Raw genomic sequence first — 21,022 nt, forward strand, 5'->3', positions numbered from 1 at the left:
TCCTGTGTGGTACTCTCTGCGCTTCTTAGACTTGGGTGACTGTTTCCTTTCCCAAGTTGGGGAAGTTTTTGGTGATAATCTCTCCAAAAATTTTCTCAGGTCCTTTCTCTCTCTCTCTCTCTCTCTCTCCTCTTTCTGGGACTCCTATAATGCAAATATTAGTGTGCTTCATGTCCCAGAGTTCTATTAAACTATCCTCGTTTCCTTTCATTGTTTTTTCTTTTTTCTGTTATGCAGTAGTGATTTCCACTAATCTGTCTTCTAACTCAGTGATCTGTTCTTCTGCCTCATTTAGTCTATTCTTGGTTCCTTCCAGTGTGTTATTCATTTCAGTGATTTTATTCTTCAACTCTGTTTGGGTATTCTTTACTTGCATTGTTTTCTGAGGGGAAGGTAATTAGGTTTCTTCATTGATTTCCACTTGGAGGTGGTACTGGGAATTGAACCCAGGACCTCTTGGGTGCTAAGCATGTGCTCTACCACTTGAGCTATACCTTTCCCCCATGTTTGGGTATTCTTTATATTTTCCAACTCTTTGCTAAAAACTTTGCTCTGTGCATCTGTACTTCTCTTGAGTTCTCTGAACATCTTGGCCATCATTAAACTCTTTCTCAGATAAATTGCCTATCTCCTTATCACTTATTTCTTTTTCTGGGATTTTTGTCTTGTGCCTTGGCCTGGGAGATACTCCTTTGCTGTCTCATATAGTCTGTCTTTCTATTTTTATTTTTAGGTAGGTTCAATAATTCTTAATAGCACAACAGATTTTTACTATCTCTTAATAGAAGTTGGTTTATGGGACTTAGGGAAGCACAGGAAAATTTCCTTCGGACTAAAGCAACTCTAGGCAAAGTACTTTTAATTTAGATTGGTATATTAGTTTGCTAGGGCTGCCATAACAAAATACTACAGACTGGGTGCCTAAAACAGTGGAAATTTATTTTCTGATGGCTCTGGAGGCTAGAGTCCAAGATCAAGATTAGAAGGCTTGGTGTCTTTTTAGTCCTCTTTCCTTGGCTTGTAGAAGGCTGCCTTCATGCTGTGTCTTCACATGATCTTTCTCTGTGTGTATACATGTTGCCTTAATCTCTTAATAAGGATAGCAGTCGTAGTGGATTAGGGCCTACCTATATGACTTCATTTTACTGTAATTACCTCTCTACAGATCCTATCTCCAAGTACAATCACATTCTGAGGGAATGAGGGTTAGGACTTCTACATGAATTTTGAGAGGGTACAGTTAAGTCCATAATATCATCCTTTATTTTATGTGATAGCAAAGTTGATGATAAAGCACATTTCAGTTAAGGTGAATCTTATTTCCCACTGTCTTCCAATGGGAATATACCACCCCCCATCCCCCAGGGAAGCATATCAACAGTAGGGGTGAGAGCTAAAGCTAGAAAGTGAAAACAATTTTGAATTCCTCAGTATCCCCCAGATCCTCCCCTCAAATCTTTTTTCTTTCTTCCAGTTTTACCAAGTCTTTATATTGTCTTTCTCCAGTCCTTCCTCAGACTGTGAGCATACTTTCCAGATACAGAGTTGCTCCATTCTTCATGAGTAGCCTCTGTGGCTTGGCTGCCTTTTACCCTTTTGTCAGAGATCTCAGTGAACTCTTCTTCATCCACCTCACCCATCTCCCTCTTTTTTGATTTCTCTTTCTCTTTCCTTTTCATTTTCATTGTTACTGTGTACCAAGGCCTAGAGTTACAAAGTAGGAAGAGATACAATGTTCTTTTCATGGAGTTTACTGTCTCATGGGGAGAAGACAGACCTTTAAAAAAAATGCACCAACTTCAGATGGTAACTGATAGCTGTGTCTTGATGTCAAAGTAAAGGGATCGCTGTTAGAAGAGAGTGACTGAATATTGTGTGTGTTTTAAATTTAAATTGAGCTTGGAAAAGGCCTAATGTAGTGACATTTGAGCTGAAACCTACCCATTGAGAAGAAGAGTTATTTTTCTGCAGTTGGATATTTTGTTTTTTTTTTTCTTGCTGTTTATTTATTTTGCTATTATAAACATTGATGAATGTTCTTATACATGTTTCTCAATGTATATTTGCAAGAATTTCTTAGGGTGTAAATCTAGGAGTGGTAATTGTAGATAGTAGCATACATGAATGTTTAGTTTTTCAGGATAGTGCCAAATCACTTTCCACAGTCGGTGTACCAGTTTACACACCCACGAGGAAAATCTAAGATACTCCATTTAAGACTCTCCCAATCTTCCCTTAAGAATCTTCATTTTTGGGAGGTAATTATGTTAATTTATTTGCCTTTTTTTTTTTTCTTTAATGGAGGTACTGGGGATTGAACCCAGGACCTCATGCATGCTAAGCACATACTCTGCCACTGAGCTATACCCCACCACCCCCCTTACATATATTTTTAAGTACAGGGATTTAATTTTTTACCAATATAAAGAGTATAAAACGATTTTTCATTGTGATTACTGTCTTATTTCCATTTTACTTTTTAAAACATAAATTTAAAAAATGCATGCTGGGTAGCAGTCTTTTGTTAGTAATGTGTATTGCAAATACCTTCTCTCATTTTGCAGTTTGTCATTTCACCTTCCTCATGGTTTCTTTTAATAAAAAAAAGTTCTTCTAAGATAGTCAAATTTATCATTTTATTTTATGGTTAACACTTTTTGTGTTTTGTTTAAGAACTCTTTCCCTACCCTGAGGTCAAAGATATTCTTGTATATTTTTCTTTGGAAATTTTCCAGATTGTCTATTCATAGTTAATTCTTTAATCCACCACTAATTTTTTTTTTCATATGGATACTTAACACTCTTAATTGAAAAGTCCATCCTTTCCCCAGTGACCTATAATGCTATCCCTGTCTTATCAAATTTCCAAATATTCATGGATCTGCTTCTGGGCTCTCCATTCTGTTTTATTGGTTTATCTGTTTGTTTTGTACCAATACAATACTATGTTAATTACTATAATTTTATGGTAAGTCATACTATTATATTTTATTTATTATTATTATTTACTGAAGTATAGTTGATTTACAGTGTTTCAAATACACAGCAAGTGACATATATATATGTGTGTGTGTGTGTGTATATATATATATATATATATATATATATATATATATATATATAATTTTCAAATTCTTTTCCATTATCAGTTATTACAAGGTATTGAATATAGTTCCCTGTGCTATAGAGTCAGCCCTTGTTGTTTATGTATTTTTATATAGTGATATGTATCCGTTAATCCTAAACTCCTAATTTATCCCCCCCCTCATTTATTTATTTTATTTTTAAGGGTTTTTTTGGGGGTAATTAGTTTTATTTATTTATTTATTCTTTTAAGTGGAGGTACTGAGGATTGAACCCAGGACCTCATGCATGCTAAGCATGCACTGTAGCAGTTGAGCTATGCCCTTTCCCTATTTTTCAATGAAGTTTTGTAATTTTTTACATCCCACTCTTGCATATCTTTTAAAAAGATTTATTCCTAGGTTTTTATTACTCATTTAAGTGGTATCTTTAAAAAGTTACTTTCTTTGTTGTATAGAAAAGCAACTGCTTTTTTACTTCTTTTTTTCATAGCTTTAATTTTTAAATAATTACAGATTCACAGGAAGTTGTAAAAATAATACAGAGATTCCTGTGTACTCTTTACCCAGTTTCCCAAATAGTTCTATTTTATATATCTATAGTACTATATCAAAACCAGGAAATAGACATTGGTACAATGTGTGTGTGTAGTTCTATGCCATTTTATCAGAAGTGTAGATTCCTGTAACCATCACTGCAATCAAGGTACAGAACTATTCCATCACTGCAAAGATCTCCCTCATGCTATCCTTTTATAGATGTATCTACCTGGCATTACGCTACCATTTCTAAACCCTGGTAATTGACCATCTATTCTCCATATCTATAACTTTATCATTTTGAAGAATCTGTCTAAATGGACTCATACAATATATGGTCTTTTAAGACTAGCTTTTTTCACTCAACATAATGCCCTTGAGATCCATCTAAACTGTTGCATGTGTCAGTAGACCCTTCCTTTTTTATTGCCGAGTAGTATTCCATTTCCTGGATGTGTTGCAGTTTGTTTAGCCATTCAGCTGTTGAAGGAGCAATTTCTTTTTAAGAAAAAGGCAAATGCCCACTTTAATCATAATTCTGAATTGCTTATTTTTATGTTAATATCTATGTTTTTATAAAGCACATAAGCTAGGTATTATTTTTAATGGTTAATAAGATTTGAGACATAAATGCTAACTATATATGATATAAGTTATATATATAACTAGCAGCTGATTAAGATTCACATATTTATATAAAATATTTATAGCACTATTTACTCATGATAAATTTAGATCTAAGCTTCCTTAAAAAGAGATATTATCTGACATTATTAGTAGGTACATGAGAAGCACTTCCTATATCATTGATTTAATATAATGTGGTTATTTAAACAGATACACAGACACACACACACACACACACACACAGGCATTCACATAGCATTCCCCCATGCATTAAGCAGAAATGGTGATCTCTCAATTTCACTGTGTTTCTATCACAGTCAATATTGTGTTCAATAGGAATATGCTTGAAATTGTAAAACATCGTACAGTTATCCAGACTTACTATAAATGTCCACAGGTGGGCTGCTGCTCGTGCCACTGCTTCTTGATGCTGCTGATGGAGTCTGTTTATTCCTCTTGCTTTTAGCTGCAGGATTGAATATTTGTAATGGCTTCCTTATGGGCTCTGAAGTGAGATACTTTTCGGTGTGAGTTGCTTATTTTATTGACTGCTACAGCAGCAGCATCTACTGGTATCCTCAAAGTATTACATTTTAATTTAGGTGGATTCTTTTTTATTTTACTTTATTTTTTTGTGTGTGGTTTTGTTTGTTTTGATTTTTGTTTTCTGGGGGAGGTAATTCAGTTTATTTACTCTAATAGAGATACTGGGGATCAAACCCAGGGCCTCCTGCACACTAAGCATGCGTTCTACCACTGAGCTATACCCTCCCCCTCAGTGGATTCTTTTTTATTGGAGCTTTTCCTTCACTTAACAAACAAACAAACAAACAAACAAACTTTATTTTTACTCATAGTGAATTCTTCATCATTTTCCTTACTCTCACTGAAGTCAGATCACTAATACTGGGTCTAATGCCTCCTCTAAAAAGAATGTTCCTCTGTTTTACTCAAGCTTAATCATCATGAAAATCATCTTCCTCAGTGATTTTATTGAAATTTAAATAATCATTAGTTGTGCTACAGTCAGAGATGTGGGAAAGCTTATTTGTTCTTTTTGTAATGCCGCATTTTCCAATTCCTTTACCCTGAGATCCCTGCACACCAGTGGAGACTGTTGATGGTTCCTTCACTGGTAATGCTGAAGTAGCTTCTAAATTTTCCTGGTAGAGCTTGTTTAAGGATGGAGTTTTCATATGAAGTGGAACATCTTCTTCAGATTTTTCAATTTTGAACTTAGTTTTTAACTCCAGATTATGTTTGGATTTTTAGGGTATAGTTAAACCATATTGTTATCATTGTCCCTGTTAAAGACCCATACTCTGTTAGAGTGCCCAAACTTGAGTAATTGTCTGGCCTAGGTTGCTTTTTCTGGAGCTCCTTGCCAGTGGAGTAAGATAAGAAAAGTAAATTAAAAGTATAAAGATTGGAAAAGAAAAAAGAAATGTCAATATTCATAGATGATAGAATTCTCTACCCAAAAAAGCCGAGACAGATTTTCAGGACTGTGGGAGTTTAGCAAGATGACTGATATTTTAAAAAATTGGTTGGCTTTAAATGGATGAGTTGTATGGTATGTGGATTGTATCTCAATACAGCTGCTATATTTTTAAAAATCTGATATTTTCTTTTGGATGAAATGAAGCCATCCCTGGTGTCAGCACAAACCTGAGAGCTATGGATGCTCAGTCACACAGTCCCCACTCCCCAAAGTTCACCAGCCCTAATTGATTTTTAAAAATATAATAGCTGTATCAAGACATAGTCCACACAGTATACAATATATAATTTGCCTACTGAAAGCCAATAGATTTTTATATATTAGTCTTATATTCAGTCATCTTGCTAAACTTTCATGTCCCTAAACTTTCATCTTGCCTTTTTTGGGGTAGAACAACCCTGTTATCTGTGGATAATAGCGTTTCCTTTCTCCTCTCCAATCCTTATGCCTTTTATTTCTCTTTTATCTTATTAGACTGGCTAAGATCTCCAGTAAAATACTGAGTAGAAGCATTGATTATATTTTACTGTCTGTTCCTGACTTAATGAGTATGCGTCTAATGTTTTAACAAATAATGTTTGCTGTAAGTATTTGGTGTATATATTTTATCAGGTTAATTTTTGCTTTGCTAAAAGGTTTTATGAATGTGTATTGCATTTTATCAAATACTTTCTCTGTTTATTGAAGGGCACAGTTTTCTTTTAATGTAATGAATGCATGTATAGATTTTATAAATGTTAACTTCCCTTGCATTCCTGGAATAAATTCAACTAGTTTATATTATTATGTGGGAAAGAATTAACGGAGCAGGTCAGCCTGCTATCCTGTGAAAGGCCTGCTTACAAGGTTGGCCCCTGGCTGGCATCTGGAAACTAGGAATTTGGGGAGGGTTCTAACCACTCTAACTGATAAGAATAGCTCACTGTGCCCATGCTGTTTGTATAAACAAAGTGGTTTACACTAAATACTTTCTTTCTTTCTGGAGTCTGGAATTTTGGTACTGCTAGACCAAGGGTGCCTACGTGATGGTCCCCAAATAAAACCCTTGAGAACTGAGTTTTCAATGAGCTTCCCTGGTAGAGAACATTTCATACGTGTTGTCATAACTTGTTGCTGGGGAAGTTAAGTGTGTCCTGGAGACTCCACTGGGAGAGGAGTCTTGGAAGCTTGTGTCTGATTTTCTTTGGACTTTGCCCATGTGCCTTTTTCCTTTGTTAATTTTGCTTTGTACCCTTTCACTGTAATAAATCATAGCCATGAGTGTGACTATATGTTAAGCCCTGTGAGTCCTAGTGAATCATCAGACCTGGGAGTTGTCTTAGGAACCTCTCCCCTGGTAAAATTATACATATTTTTTTTAATAGGCTTAGTTTTTTAGAGCAGTTTTAGATTCAGATGATAGTTTCAATATGGGTGGTTTGCACATTTTTAATGTTTTTATAGCATTATTGAGTATGACTAGATTTATTAAGAAAATAACCTCAGGTATAAATTTGCTAATCTTTTTCCCTACCACAGCTCTTTAGTCATATCTCAAATATTATACTATCTAGATTGTTATGATAGGGTTCTTGAAATAATAAGCCTCTCATAGACTATGATGAGTCAGGTTTACTAACTCATGGCAATGAGGGAGGCTACACACCAGAGGACCAAAGTATAGAGTTAATACTAATAGGATTTGAAGAAAGGGTGGAGGTAAAATTTAAATGAAGCAATATTTTGACAGGCTGAAAGTGAAAGAGGGCTCATGTAATCAGTTTCAGGTCCCTAAACAGTGAAGTGAACTCGGTATTGTTTCCTTGCAAACTAAAAGTTTAGATGTGGAACACTGTGTCCACAGCCCCTTTTCTGTTGGTGAGTTATTTTTTTTATTGAAGTGTAGTTGATTTTTAATTTTTAATTAAAAAATTTTTTATTTTTTATTGAAGTGTAGTTGATTTACATTATTAGTTTAGATGTACAGCAAAACAATTCAGATATACACATACATACGTATATATATTTTCAGATTCTTTTCATATATATATACACACACACATATATATATATATATATGTGTGTGTGTGTGTATATATATATATTTTTAAATTAACTCTTGACAGCCCCTTTCCTGAAGCTTTGCACCTCGATGGTAAATCAAGGCTGTCTCTCTGGGTCAGAGTGACTTGGATTCTCAGTCAGGAATGGAATGTTTCATTTTCACGGATATAATTTCAAATAGCAAAGTTTCTGATAATCTATGATTTTAGAGAACAAAAGCTTTCAGTGAGGGAGAAAGCAGTAATGCAAAGAAGGGTGTTGTTTTGATATTGTACAGCTGTAATGTGTCATGGGGAGAAACACTTTCCTGTTATTTTGCAGCTGCTTTTAACCGTGTCTGTTATCCCAACCTGGGCAATGCAAGGCAGATTTTTAATTTTCTCTGTCCTAACCAAATTTTGACTTTCTCAGTGCTCACATTACAATAAGGCAGGATCTGGAGACATAAGGCAGAGGGGTCTGATGAAGACAGGTTCCCCTCCGTGAAGCCTGTGGTTGGTGGGCTTCCGTGCTCCCGGCATCAGCCACTGACGTCTGTAATGGGATGGTATGTAATCATCCATTATGAATCTGGGATGTGAACTTCTAGCATGCCAGGCCTTTCAGAGATTCCCTTGTCGTCCCAGTTCTGGTATGTGATGTTGAGGGAACTCACAGGTGAGTCATCAGGGCTGCTCACCCCAAAGTTTTTTCAGTCTGCCACTCTTTCAGCACATCCAAGGTAGAGGTATCAAGCACCACCCATCGCCTGAGTCCCTAGGACTGGAAAAGTGCTTCTGACTCCAGGTGTTGCTCCATCAGTGAAGAACGGCCGGGGAAGTCATTTGCATATGTGTCAAAATCGGCTATCTCACGTCTTCACATAGAGCCGTAAGTCATGTTCTGAGCTTCTTGCAGAATCTCTGGCCCAGCCTTCACCAGCAAGGCCTCTCCTTTAGCTGTGGAGGCGTGTGACCGAAGCTTATTCCAGGCATAAGCTGTCATGGGAAAGTGTGTTGGTGCTTTCCTGGAAGATCCTTAAGTAAAAGGCAAACAGGTAAGCAACAGTCATGCATCTTTCAACTCACAGAGTTTAAAAGGAGCCGTCTTATATATAAATGAACTCTTGGCCTCTTAAACTACTTTTGTTGGTGTGTAATCTGTCTGTGTTGCCATTGGAATAGCTCACATGAATCACTTTAAAGACTCAAGTGAAATCACTTTTTCTTGGGTGTTAAGTTGCCAGGTGTAGTGTGCTTGCCACAGGATTCCTATGCTCGTGGAGAAATGCCAGCTTTTATAAGGATTAGGTATGAGGGCCACAGATCTCCTTTCTCCTTGTACTATGGTAAGCTGCTCTCTAAAGCAACTTCAGCTTTTCAGCCTTCAGCTTCTGGTTCAGAATTATTTTATTGAATCAAATATAGCAGTCCCTGCTTAATAACTATTAACTGCAACCACAGTGTAACCATGATACACCAGTTGCCAAGGTAGTTTTCCACTATATAAAAATATGATAAATAATTCATAGGGAGAATCACTGTCAAAATATATCTTGCGCCTTCAAGTAGCTTTTATCTGGGGATCTCGAGAGAACTTTTACACTGATGATCCAGACTAGTACGGATGATGGCTTTTGCCAATGTGTCTTGAATAAAAGAATGATCTTCATCTTTAGGTAATGCATGAAGGTTTGCTTTTTATCACTGCAAATCTTAGAACTTTTTAATTTTTATTTTTATTAAGTTAATATGTAAACTGTTTTAAGAACAAGGTAGTATTAAAATGCAACAAAAACAGTGTTTTCCTCCCCTAGCTGTGATGCTACTACCCAGAAGCATCTTCTTCTACTTTAGCTGTTTTTTCTGGCATTCACTTTCATCTAAATAATAGGATTCTTGACTTGTCACTTTAGATAATAGTGTTTATTTCCTCTCTGGTCAAAAAGGACCGAGAGCTCTCTTATACCCTGTCTCCTCTCAATATGAATATAGCACGGGCTTTCTTCTTAAAAGTCAACATTAAATAATTACATTATTATGGCTGAACTAAGCAGTGCAAGGTGGTTATAGTTCCTTTCTTCCACATTATTTTTTTCCTGGAGTTAAAAATTGCCTTTACTTCCTGTTTCCTGCAGTATTGGGGTAAAGGGAAAGCCACTTGGCTTTCCAGGGTGGTGATAAGTCCTGGTGCCAAACAGCTCCTTATACAGTCTTTTTTTATTTTTTACTTTTTAAATTGAAGTATGGTTAATTTACAATATTGTGTTGGTTTCAGGTGTACAGCAAAGTGATATATATATATAATATTTCTTTTTAAGATTTTTTTCCTTTATAGGTTTTTACAAGATATTGAATAGAGTTCCCCATGCTGTACAGTAGGTCCTTATTGTTTTTTTTATACATAGTGGTATTAATACCAAACTCTTAATTTATCCCTCCGTCCCCCTTATATAGCCTTTGAACCAATCCTCTTGTCCTTAGCCTCTCATCTCACTTCCTTGCCCCTCCAGCAGAACCCAGTACTCCCAATTCCTGATGTGGCCCCAAATTCTCAACTTTGTCTTTTCCTATGTACAGGATATAAAGAGAAATAACTGAACTGAGGAAATCATCATATTACGAATATAGGGCTGATTGCTATATCTGATATTGCTATATCCTGGTTCAGAGTCTCATCATCTATCTGAATTGCGATTCACAGATTAAACCCTGTTTAACCCTAGTGTCTTGCCCAGTATTCATAGGTGTTCTGCAACAACCACTACCATAACAACAAAGAGCTTTAGTCAAAAAGTTTGGGACACTGGATTGAACAAAATTAGGTATTTAATGCAGGACTTCTAAGAGCAGCTAATATGCTAATATGCATTATAACTCTCCAAGAATATTGTCCTCCCCCAACTTTCTTTTTATCTTACTAGTGTTCCTTGAAACATGATGGACAGTCCTGAGCTAGGTCACTTCGATAATGCATAATTGGGTTTTCCCTGTCTCCGGTCTCTCTTATCCTAAACCCATGATTTACGTTGTTGCCACATTTTTCTTCCTAACTCACAAAGCCAATCTAGGCACTTCAGTTCTCAGAAACTTTCCCATTTTCCTGAAAAGATACAGCCCATTTTTAAAATCCTCAAGCTCTCCCACATTTTGATCCTAACAGATTTTCTTACCCACTCTTCCAGCATTTCCTCATGCATCTGCACATTTTAGCCAAGTCAATTATGAGTTTTACCTCAGGCTCTCAGAGTAACTGGAAAGTCCTGTTTCTGCTTTTCCTTCACCTAGAATGTTCTTCCCTTATTTCTGATCATCCTCCATGAAGCCCATTCTGATCCACTTCCTTTCCTGGGTGCCACACATGTTGGAATGACTTACTCCCTCCTCTGGGTGCCACCATTTCATCTGTGATTCTGTTAGACTTACTGCATTCAGCCTTGTAGCTTGTCGTCTCACTGGTGGTGGAATCTAAGACCCCTCAGGGCAAGACATTCTCTTTCTCATTTCATAATTCTAGCATGTGTCTTGTATTGGGTAAATATTCAGTGAAAGCTGACTTTATAAAATGAGAAACGGAAGCACTCTTTGAGGATCTAATCTGAAACAATAAGTGGTAGCTGCAGTTAACATTATCGAGGAGTTGATTTCTCACTTTCTAGGTTATCTGGCACCTTATTAATTTCCCCCCACCTAGACAGCTTTACAACTTCATCCCTTCCAGATGACAGTGAAAGGAAACTGAGAGTGAGATTACTGCAAGATTTCCTACTATTTAGTAATTTTTTAAAAATAAGTGTTTAATTGGAAAAAGGTTGAACTTGGGGTTTTAGATTCCATTAATTTTATTCATGGATTCCTACCCCTCACTAGCCCAAATAATCAAGATCTAACTGCATGTTGTTAGATGCATCTTTTATTCATTAAGCCACTGAAATCCTCACCCCAAACTTTTCCCATTTGACACTCTAAACTGGTAGAGCGCTGGGACACTGAGGCCTAAAAGGAATCTGAGATTAGGTAGAATTTATCTTTTACAATTTGAGGGTCATAGATAAACACATGCACAAAATCTAACTTTGATTGCTATTCAGGATAATATGGTTAATTTGGAAGTACAAAATTCACCAGGAAGAAGGATTCTATGCTAATCCAAAATGAAAAAACAATAGTTTGCTCATCCTCTAGGACACTTGTATGGTCCCAGCACTGAGGAGATGAGGGTGGCAAAAGGATGGGCCTCCTGGTCAGTCTTGCAAGCTGGCTGGATTCTGCTTGAAAAGCTTTCTTCTATGACATACCCTTTCCTGGTTTTCTGCCCGTGTCTCTGGCCTCCCCTTATTCATCTCTCATTGGTTCTTCCTCCTCTTCCTGACTTACATGTTGGAGTTGGAAGTCCCCTGGGTGTGGTCCCAGCCTTTCTCTCTGGGCTCCAGACACATACATCCAATGGATCACATGCTTTCTCTGTCTTGATGTCTCATCGGTGCCTCAAACCCTCAGCCACTCAGCTTCCCTGCTGTCCCCCTCCTACCTCTGTACACTTTACCTGGGTAACTTTTATTTATCCTTCATGCTTCACCTTTATTTATTCAGCAAATACTAACTGAATGCCTAATGTGTGCTTAAATGTCTCATCCTCAGGAAAGCCTTGTCTGATGTCTCAGATCAGCTTAGGAGCTCCTGTTATCAGCTAAACCATGTTCTTCCCATTAGAACGATCATCACAATGGAAGTTATATAATTTAAAAAAGTGTCTAGCCCACTGAACTTAAGATCCACAAGAGCAAAGATAATGTCTAATTCTCACTGTATCCCCAGTGCCTAGAATAGTGCTTGGTACATAGTAGGTGCTCAGTAAACATGTGCAGAGTGCACGAGCATATAAGGACTTAGCGAAACTGCTTACAATCTAGCTGAAGAAAGACAACTTTTTTGCATGCAACAGATGTTTACATAGCAGTGTGGGCAAGGAAATGGTTAGACTATTCGACTTTTTAAAAAATTTTATTTTGGTGGGGAGAGGTAATTAGGTATTCATTTACTTATTTATTTACTTATTATTTTAGTGGAGGTACTGGGGATTGAACCCAGGACCTCGTGCATGCTAAGCAGGCACTCTACAACTGAGCTACACCCTCCCCCTAGACTATATGACTTTTAAAGTCCTATTTGATCCTGAGACTCTAGGATTCTTATCCTCACATCTAAGTTACCATAGAGACCCTGTACCTTCTGGGGTAATGCAGCGCAAGGGCGTGATCAGAGTTGGGTATGGTTAATTTGGGAATATTTCCTATTCCAATTTTGAGGCGTTGGTGGTATAGTGGTGAGCATAGTTGCCTTCCAATTTTAGTATGTGTGTTGCTGAAGTGAGCACTTTCCTAATCCAAATAGATGAATTTGAAGCTTAACTTAAGACTTAAACATAAGACAGAAGAGAACCACAAATCTCCTAGAAGAGAGCATAGGTGAAACATTCTCTGACATAAATCTTAGCAATGTTTCCCTAGGGCAGTCTACCAAGGCAATAGAAATAAACACAAAAATAAACAAATAGGACCTAATTAAACTTATAAGCTTTCACACACCATAAACAAACAAAAACCTATGGACTGGGAGAAAATATTTGCAAATGATGTGACTAACAAAGGCTTAACGTCTAGAATATGCAAACAGCTCATACAACTCAATAACAGAAAAACAAACAACCTAATCAAAAAGATGGGGCAGAAGACCTAAACAGATGTTTCTCCAGTGAAGATATACAGATATCCAATAGGCACATGAAAAGATGCTGAATATTGCTAATTATCAGTGAAATGCAAATCAAAACTACAATAAGATATCACTTCACACCGGTCAGAATGGCCATCATTAAAAAGTCCACATGGCGGGGAGGGTATGGCTCAGGTGGTAGAGTGCATGCTTGGCATGCACGAGGTCCTGGGTTCAATCCCCAGAACCTCCATTAAATAAATGAACCTAATCCCCCCCACCAAAAAAAAAAAGTCCACAAATCGGAGGGAGAAGGGTAAATTAAGAGTTTGGGGTTAGCATATACAAACTACTATATATAAAATAGATAAACAACAAGGTCCTAAGGTATAGCACAGGGAGCTCTAATTAATGGCTTGTAATAACCTATAATGAAAAAGAATATGAAAAGTAATATGTGGATATATAACTGAATCACCATGTTGTACGTGAGAAACTAACACAACATTGTAAATAAACAAAAACTCAACTCAAAGCAGGATTTCTCAGGCTGGGTACTGTTGACATTTGGGGGCCAGATAATTCTTCATGTGTGGGGCTGTTCTAGACATTGTAGGATATTAGGAGCACCCCTGGCCTCTACCCACTCGATGCCAGTAGCAACCCTTAGTTCTGACAACCACAAATGTCTCTAGCTATTGCCAAATACCCCCTGGGGGGTAAAATATCCCCTGGATGAGAACCCCTGACTGATAGGAGAAGAATACATTGGATTTCCTGGGGGAGAAGCTTTCTAGAGGTTGGCATTTATAGAGACACTAAATTGGGAATGAGCAAATCATGCTTAGAAAATGGCAAGATTCTCTTGGTTGGGATGGGAAATACTAGGATAGAAAACTTGTCAAGCTGGGTAAGAGTGGAATTCTGTTCATAAAAGGTGGTTTGAAGGCATCAATATGAGTTTGAAAAATGAAAGTTCTGTGGGAGTAATAAGTCATGAAAGTCAAGGGCGGCCTGCTGATGAAATAAAGTGACAAAATGAGCTCCTTTGGGAATGGGTGGTGCTCCTCAGTGGGCGGGGTGCCTCCTGTCTGGGCCCTTCATTGGAGCAGTTACATCCAGGAAATATATCTCAGACTAGACTGAGTGCTCTTCAGGGTCCAGGCAGGTCTTGCCTAGGACAACACCTGACCGGCACATAGATGAAGTTCACCCAGTCAGCTCTGAGCTGGGCTGACCTGAGAAGGCTGAAGGAAGAAGCCAACAGAGAAGGCAAAAGTCTCCTAGCTTGTTGGTTTGATGTATATCTTAGTAAGTACTTGAAATGATATCAGTAAATTAGACATTTGTTTTTTTTTTTTTTTTTTTTTTTTTTGGCTAGTCATCAAAGACTTTTTTTGAGTTGCATAAACAATAGAAATTTGTTTTCTCACAATTCTGGGAGTTAGAAGTCTGAGATCAAGGTGTTGATAGGGTTGGTTTCTGCTGAGGTCTGTCTTCTTGGTTTATAGATGGCTATCTTCTCCCTGTGTCTCCGCATGGTCTTCCCTCTGTTTATGTCTGTTCTGTCTTCTCAATGTCACTTTACATGCCTCTTGCTTCCTGGTGCAAGGTTTTCTTTTGTCCCTGAAGAAAGTCACACTGGACTCCTTGGTGGCCGTAATGTGCATATAACCTGCTGGGCTTGGGTGTCTCCTGGGGAGGTATGGGGTGGCTGTGGCTCACCCTGGGGGCATGGACATGGCAGCAGACACTTGGGGGTGTTCATCTGAATGAACTCTCCTTTCAGGAGGCTGACATCTTGCTAGGACATTAGCACTGAGACTTGCTACTCATCACATTTTTATACTTTCTGACTTCTATCTTTACTTCAGGCTGCAGCAAAAAGAGGAAGGTGATAATTTCTGGCTTAAATTAGGCAGGACTATTAGGTGTTTAAGTATGACACATTTTAAATATTTTTAAAATCAGGAGATGATATCACTTTGTATTAAGAAGAAAAAAAAGACTTTCACCCTGCAACATCCAATGTAAGTATAATCTGCTATGATTTTTGGAAATAATTTTTTGGGAAGAAGGCATAGCTCAGTGATAGAGTGTGCTTAGCATGCATGAGGTCCTGGGTTCAATCCCCAGTATCTCCATTAATTTTTTTAAGTTAATTTTATTCTTAATAGCAGTGACTTTGGGAAACTGTGTGCTTATTTTTCTGGTGCTGTTGTTGCTAAAATATTCTCAGAGCTCTTCATTCTCATATTTATTCCTTCAACAAACATTTGTGGAAAATCTGTTTTGTCCCAAGCACTGCTGAGGACATAAAGATGAAGGGGCCTGAGGAGCTCACTGAATGGTGGGGCAGCAAACAGTGCAGTGGCAGTGACAATGCAGGTGGCAGGTGCTCTGGGGAGGGAGAGCGAGGGGCTCTGTCCTTGTGGAGGAGGGAGGGCTGCTTGGGGTCTGAAGGAGAGAGTGAAGGTACGTGCAGGAAGAGACCAGGGAGCTGGTCCTTGAAAGGTGAGCTTGAGGTCACCAGGAGAAGCAGGAGTGGGGACTCAGGTGATTCCTGGCATGGAATAATAGTTCTTTTATGTAGGCCCAGGGGAGTGAGAAAGAGCGTTCCACAGAGAGCAGTGATAGTTCAGTGTGTTCCGGGGAGAGAGGGCAGAGCAGAAGCATGAAAAATGTTGCCCACCATGCTGAGATGATGAAAAGTCATGAAAAGATTCTTGGAAAGTTGACTCTAGTAGTAGTGAGGAAGGATTGATTTTGGGGACAAGACAGGAAGATGAGATATGAGGCTAGTACTTTATGTGCACAAATGGGATGGGGGCCACTGTGGAAGGTGTCCGAGGAAGTGTGCACCTTCCTCCCTAGAGGGACTTGAAGTACTTTTTTTTTTCAGATATATAGCAAAGTGATTCACTTTTATATATGTATAGTTTTTCAGATTCTTTTTCATAGTATGTTCTTACAAGGTATTGAATATAGTTCTCTGTGCTATGCAGTAGGACCTTGTTGTTTATCTCTTTTATATATAGTAGTTTGTATCCTAAAGTACTTTTATAACTCTCAGAAATGTGATAACTATCCAATATGTGAACCGTATAGGTACAGAGTGAAATATAGTCCACATTTCCATGTGTTCTACAAAAATGTAACAATTGAATATTTTTCATCAAGGTAGAAAATGACAACCTGGTTTTCCCCATCCTCCACCCAATCAAAATACATATTAGTCATGATCTATCTTTGGTCCGTTCAGGTAGGAATCAATGGTTAACCTGTGTTAGGGACTGGGAAGGAGTGGAATGAGGTGGCCAGGACAATGGAGTCATTCAGCAGTTAGGGAAATGATTAGAGATCTTGGTCAGTAATTTAAGGTAAAGATAGGAGCTGAGGGAGTAGTCTAAGATAATTCCTATAGTTCCAGCTTGGTCAGTAACTTTTAAAATTGCCTTCTGAATCCCTTTGTGGGCCAAGAAGATCAGTTTTATTACTTTTTTGCTCACTCCACAGAGCATGAAAGATGACTCATTTCCTCATCCTTTTCACTCATTCCATAGAGCATGAACCAGTTTGGTAAACCATGTGAATCACTGGATTATTCTCTAATTGATTTCGTGGTATTTACAAAAAGGATCTACTTTCAAAGGATAATGTTTAACGCCCGGTAAGTATTTGCATGAGAACACGCCCAAATTCTCTCCTATAAAAGGTTTTCTTTTATCTAGAACTGGGAAAATATTTTGTAATTAGAAAAATTTGTGAGGGAAAACTCAGTCTTTAATAGAGCTGGTGTGCTTGCTATTCTGAAGGGACTGCAGACTTTCATGTCGTCAGTGCCTCTGGCTTAGGCAGGTTCCTGTCTGGAATGTCCCTTTGTATCACCTTCCTCCCCATTTCTAACTGGGGAATCAGATACACCCTTTGAGCCCCAGGTCACATGTCATGTCTTCTGCCTTCTGACACCATTACATCCTGGGCAGGAAAACACTGCCTTTTCCAGACTGTTTTCTCCAGTAGACCATGCACTCTTTTAATGGAGGTCCCGCATGCCCATCTTTGAGTCACCATTCACGCACCTTGATATAGCACCAGTTTAATTCATTTGGTTGAGTTGTAGAGGATGCAGAAATGTGGTTAGGAATGTTCCATCTGCCTGGGAAGGTTGGAAGCCAGAGCCTACCATGAGGAGGCTACATGAGAGTGCCCAGCCAGGGAGCAGAGCCTCTTGGCACCTGGCAGCAGCAACAGGTGGGCACCAGGGAGGAGTGAAATGAAAGCAGGATTGGGGTGGGGTTCAGGGCCAGGGTTACTGCCTCTGGAAGGCCTGGAGGACCAAGGTCAACCAGGACCAAAACAAGGACTTGGTATTGGGTTGGGGAGTGGGAGAAGGAAAGGGGCTACTGGGATGGTTTAGGGAGGGGGTTTTGGGACCAGAGTTAAGACATTACCCAAAATGTGAGGGGAAAAACAACAACAACAAGTGATGAACCCAATGGCTGGCACAGACTGGAACTGTTACTACATTTTGAAAGAGCAGGGAATCATTAAATTTAAGAAGGAAAATTTAAGTTGGGTCTGGAAAAACATGATTTGGACATTTTAGAGGCCAGTGGGAAAGAAATTCCAGGCATTAAGATGGAAGCAAGCATGTAGCGTTTGTGAACGGAGAAGCCATTTGTGAGCCTGGGGCCGCCAGCAGGAGTGGAGAGCAGGAGGGTGCAGTCCAACTGTGGAGGTTCTGGAAAGCATGGCAGAGGAGCCCATACCACACACAGAAGGAGATAGAGGCCCCCTGTGCTTTCTGCGCAGAAAGAGTAGGCCGGCCATATGTTTAGGAGCTGGCGGGAGTGCTTGATTAAAGCTTGCAGGTCCTGGAATCCTGGAATTGCCAGGAGACTTTGATAATCAAATCTGAGCTGAAGGTAAGTGGGAGAGGCCTGTGGCCAGGGTTTTAGACTTGAATGTCAGTTGGTGTATGTGCTGGGGGCACTTGAAACCACCACAGGCACAGTTCCTATCTTCCTAGAACATTGGATTCATTGGGGGAGATTTTGGGGGCAAGTACTTATATATTGAAATGAATATTGAAACAAATCAAGTATATATTTTTGGAATATAATGCAAATTTAGAATGAGGTTTCAAATAAATGTTGTGCCTGTTCTTCTGGCTGTCCCCTTCAGGCTCTATGCAAGCCCTGAGCCTCAAGGGAAGACTGACTCCCCTGCTTCTTGGGGTACCTCAGTGGTGTAGAGTGAAAGGTTAGGTTGAGATAGTCTCTGTGGGGATGATGGGAGATGATGGGAGAGTTAAGGAGACTCACAGCCTCGTCACGGCAGCAGCTGAAGGTCAGGGGCTGGCAGTGACCAGCGCAGCAGAACCAGAAATTTCCCTGTTTTGTGCCAATTTTCCTACCACTGTCATTGGGTCAGTCCTCCACTTAAAGAAAGGACATCTCAACTTTAGACATCACGCTGACATCATACCACATTAAAAGCATTAGCTACTTTATGGGTTAAAGGAATGGGAGTTTTTACTTAATCAAAAATGCCTGTTACTGAAGACAACATTTGCAGACCTAGGAAAATAGCTGTGGAAGGAATTGTTAATGTAAACAAATGTAGTCAGGCAGTCGTACGGATGCTAATTTGAAGTTTTTCCTGGATTGCACTGGGACCGAACAAAATGGCTGGAGTGAAGTAGTTAAAATGAGAGTAAGTCGAAAGATAGCAGGTTGTAGGACATATACTTGCTTATCTTACCAGTATCTTTCTAGTGATGTCAAGCTTTCTGCTCCCTACCTCTACAATTATGATCACAAAAGCAGTACGTGCTTGTAAGAAAAACCAAAGAATACAGGATTATGTAAAGTAAAAAGTGGCCTTTTCCTCCTCTTCCTTCAGTCTCCTCACCCTCAAGGTTAGTTGCTGTAACTGTTACGTATTTTTTAAGGACACACTGTAGGATTACCTGGACCACCAGGTAATCCTAGCTTTTCTAGCTTCTGGGAGATTGCAGAGAACATCATAGTGTCAGAGAGGAAGAAAACTTTTCTCTACCCTTCTAGGTACTTCTGGCTGGCCTAAGAATTAACTTGACATCACACTTTAACACGAGAAAATCAAGTTTAATTTAGTGAACCCCACACACTGAGAGGGTCAGAGACAGAAAGGTAAAATGAAGTACATGCACCATCCTGAGCTAAGGAATGGGCCAGGTGCCTGGGACTTCCAAGGGCAGGAGGGTCATTTACAGGATGAGAAGAGTAGACGTTTGGTAGTGAGATCTTTGCCCTGACATACAGATCGTGCCACTTAGATAAAATTTACCTGCAGTAGTAACTCTTTTCTAGGAAAAACATCCAATTTAAATTCTTCTAGTTAGTTAGCAGAGGAACAGTAGTAGCTTCTCTTGAGCCCACAGGAGCTTGATAGCCTTTAGCTCAAAAAAGTCCTCGTGCAAAAGTGATACATTTTGGGTAGGCTTATTCTGAGCACCTATTGCAGACAAGGTTGTGGGTCTCCATCATTCTCTTTACAAACATTCATCTAGTCAACAAATATTCGAGCACCTCCTTTGTTCCAGGCATTGGGGTACCTCCATGCACACATATAGGGGATTAGACAAATCAGGCTACATTCATTCAATAGATTAGGTTTTGAAAGGAATGAATTGGGTCCATTTTGGACTAAAATGGAATGATGTCTAAGAGGTACAGTGAAAGGGAGAAGACTCGTAGAGCAGTATATATGCTGCAAACATTATGAATGAAAAATATTTGCTGCCTAAACCAGATTTTATTTTAATGAGTATTTTCCAGTTTATCTTTTTTATTGTTGACTTGTAAGAATTCTTTGTATATTATTCAGCATACTGGCTGTTTATCATATATGCTGCAAATATCACGAAGGAAAAATTATATTGGTGGGTAAGTTAGATTATTTTAATGAGTATCCTTCAGTTTCTTTTCCTTTTCTATAAACTCCTACAGTTGCTTATGTAATGTAATCATGTTTAATGTATTTTCGAATGATGTAAGTTTGAGACAGAACATTATAAAGACATTAAGTCACACTTTCTATGCAAAGTTTGAAACAATGAGAATCTTCCCAAATTTTAAAATAATCAAGAACCACATATTCTAAAAGTGGCTGGGTTACTAAGTTGCAAAGTGCCTTTAAGTATTGCTACATGGCATTTCTTCTTTATCAGATAGGCAAAAATAAAGACCACACTTTGCCAGGCTCTGTCTTGAATTAATGTTTTAAATTATATAAAATCTTTAGGAATACATTCCTTGTGTAAAATGAAACAGCCCTAAATCAGTATCCTAAATCAAATTTTATTTATTTATTTATTATTTATTTTTATTTATTTATTTTTTAAAGACAACTCTGACAGGTCTTCAGAGTGTGTTGACACTGGTTGAATTTCAGCACTAGTAGTCAACTAGCATAAAGGTTTATTTTTAGTGAGCATCGGAGACACTGGCTCCTAGAACTCGTTAGGGCAATGTCAGATAATCAATCCA

General features: G+C 38.5%; 1 long non-coding RNA gene across 1 annotated transcript in view; it reads left to right on the forward strand.

The window, feature by feature from the left end:
• Positions 1-9,651: 9,651 nt before the first annotated feature.
• The window catches only part of LOC105075240 (uncharacterized), a 331,910-nt gene continuing 320,539 nt past the window's right edge, over positions 9,652-21,022 (forward strand). Inside the window, exons 1-3 of the long non-coding RNA XR_012507554.1 lie at positions 9,652-14,798; positions 15,459-15,517; positions 17,051-17,157. This is a non-coding gene — a long non-coding RNA (uncharacterized LOC105075240). The remainder of the gene's footprint in view (positions 14,799-15,458; positions 15,518-17,050; positions 17,158-21,022) is intronic.

Source organism: Camelus bactrianus, chromosome 6 (assembly GCF_048773025.1).
Source record: "Camelus bactrianus isolate YW-2024 breed Bactrian camel chromosome 6, ASM4877302v1, whole genome shotgun sequence".
Taxonomy (NCBI): domain Eukaryota; kingdom Metazoa; phylum Chordata; class Mammalia; order Artiodactyla; family Camelidae; genus Camelus; species Camelus bactrianus.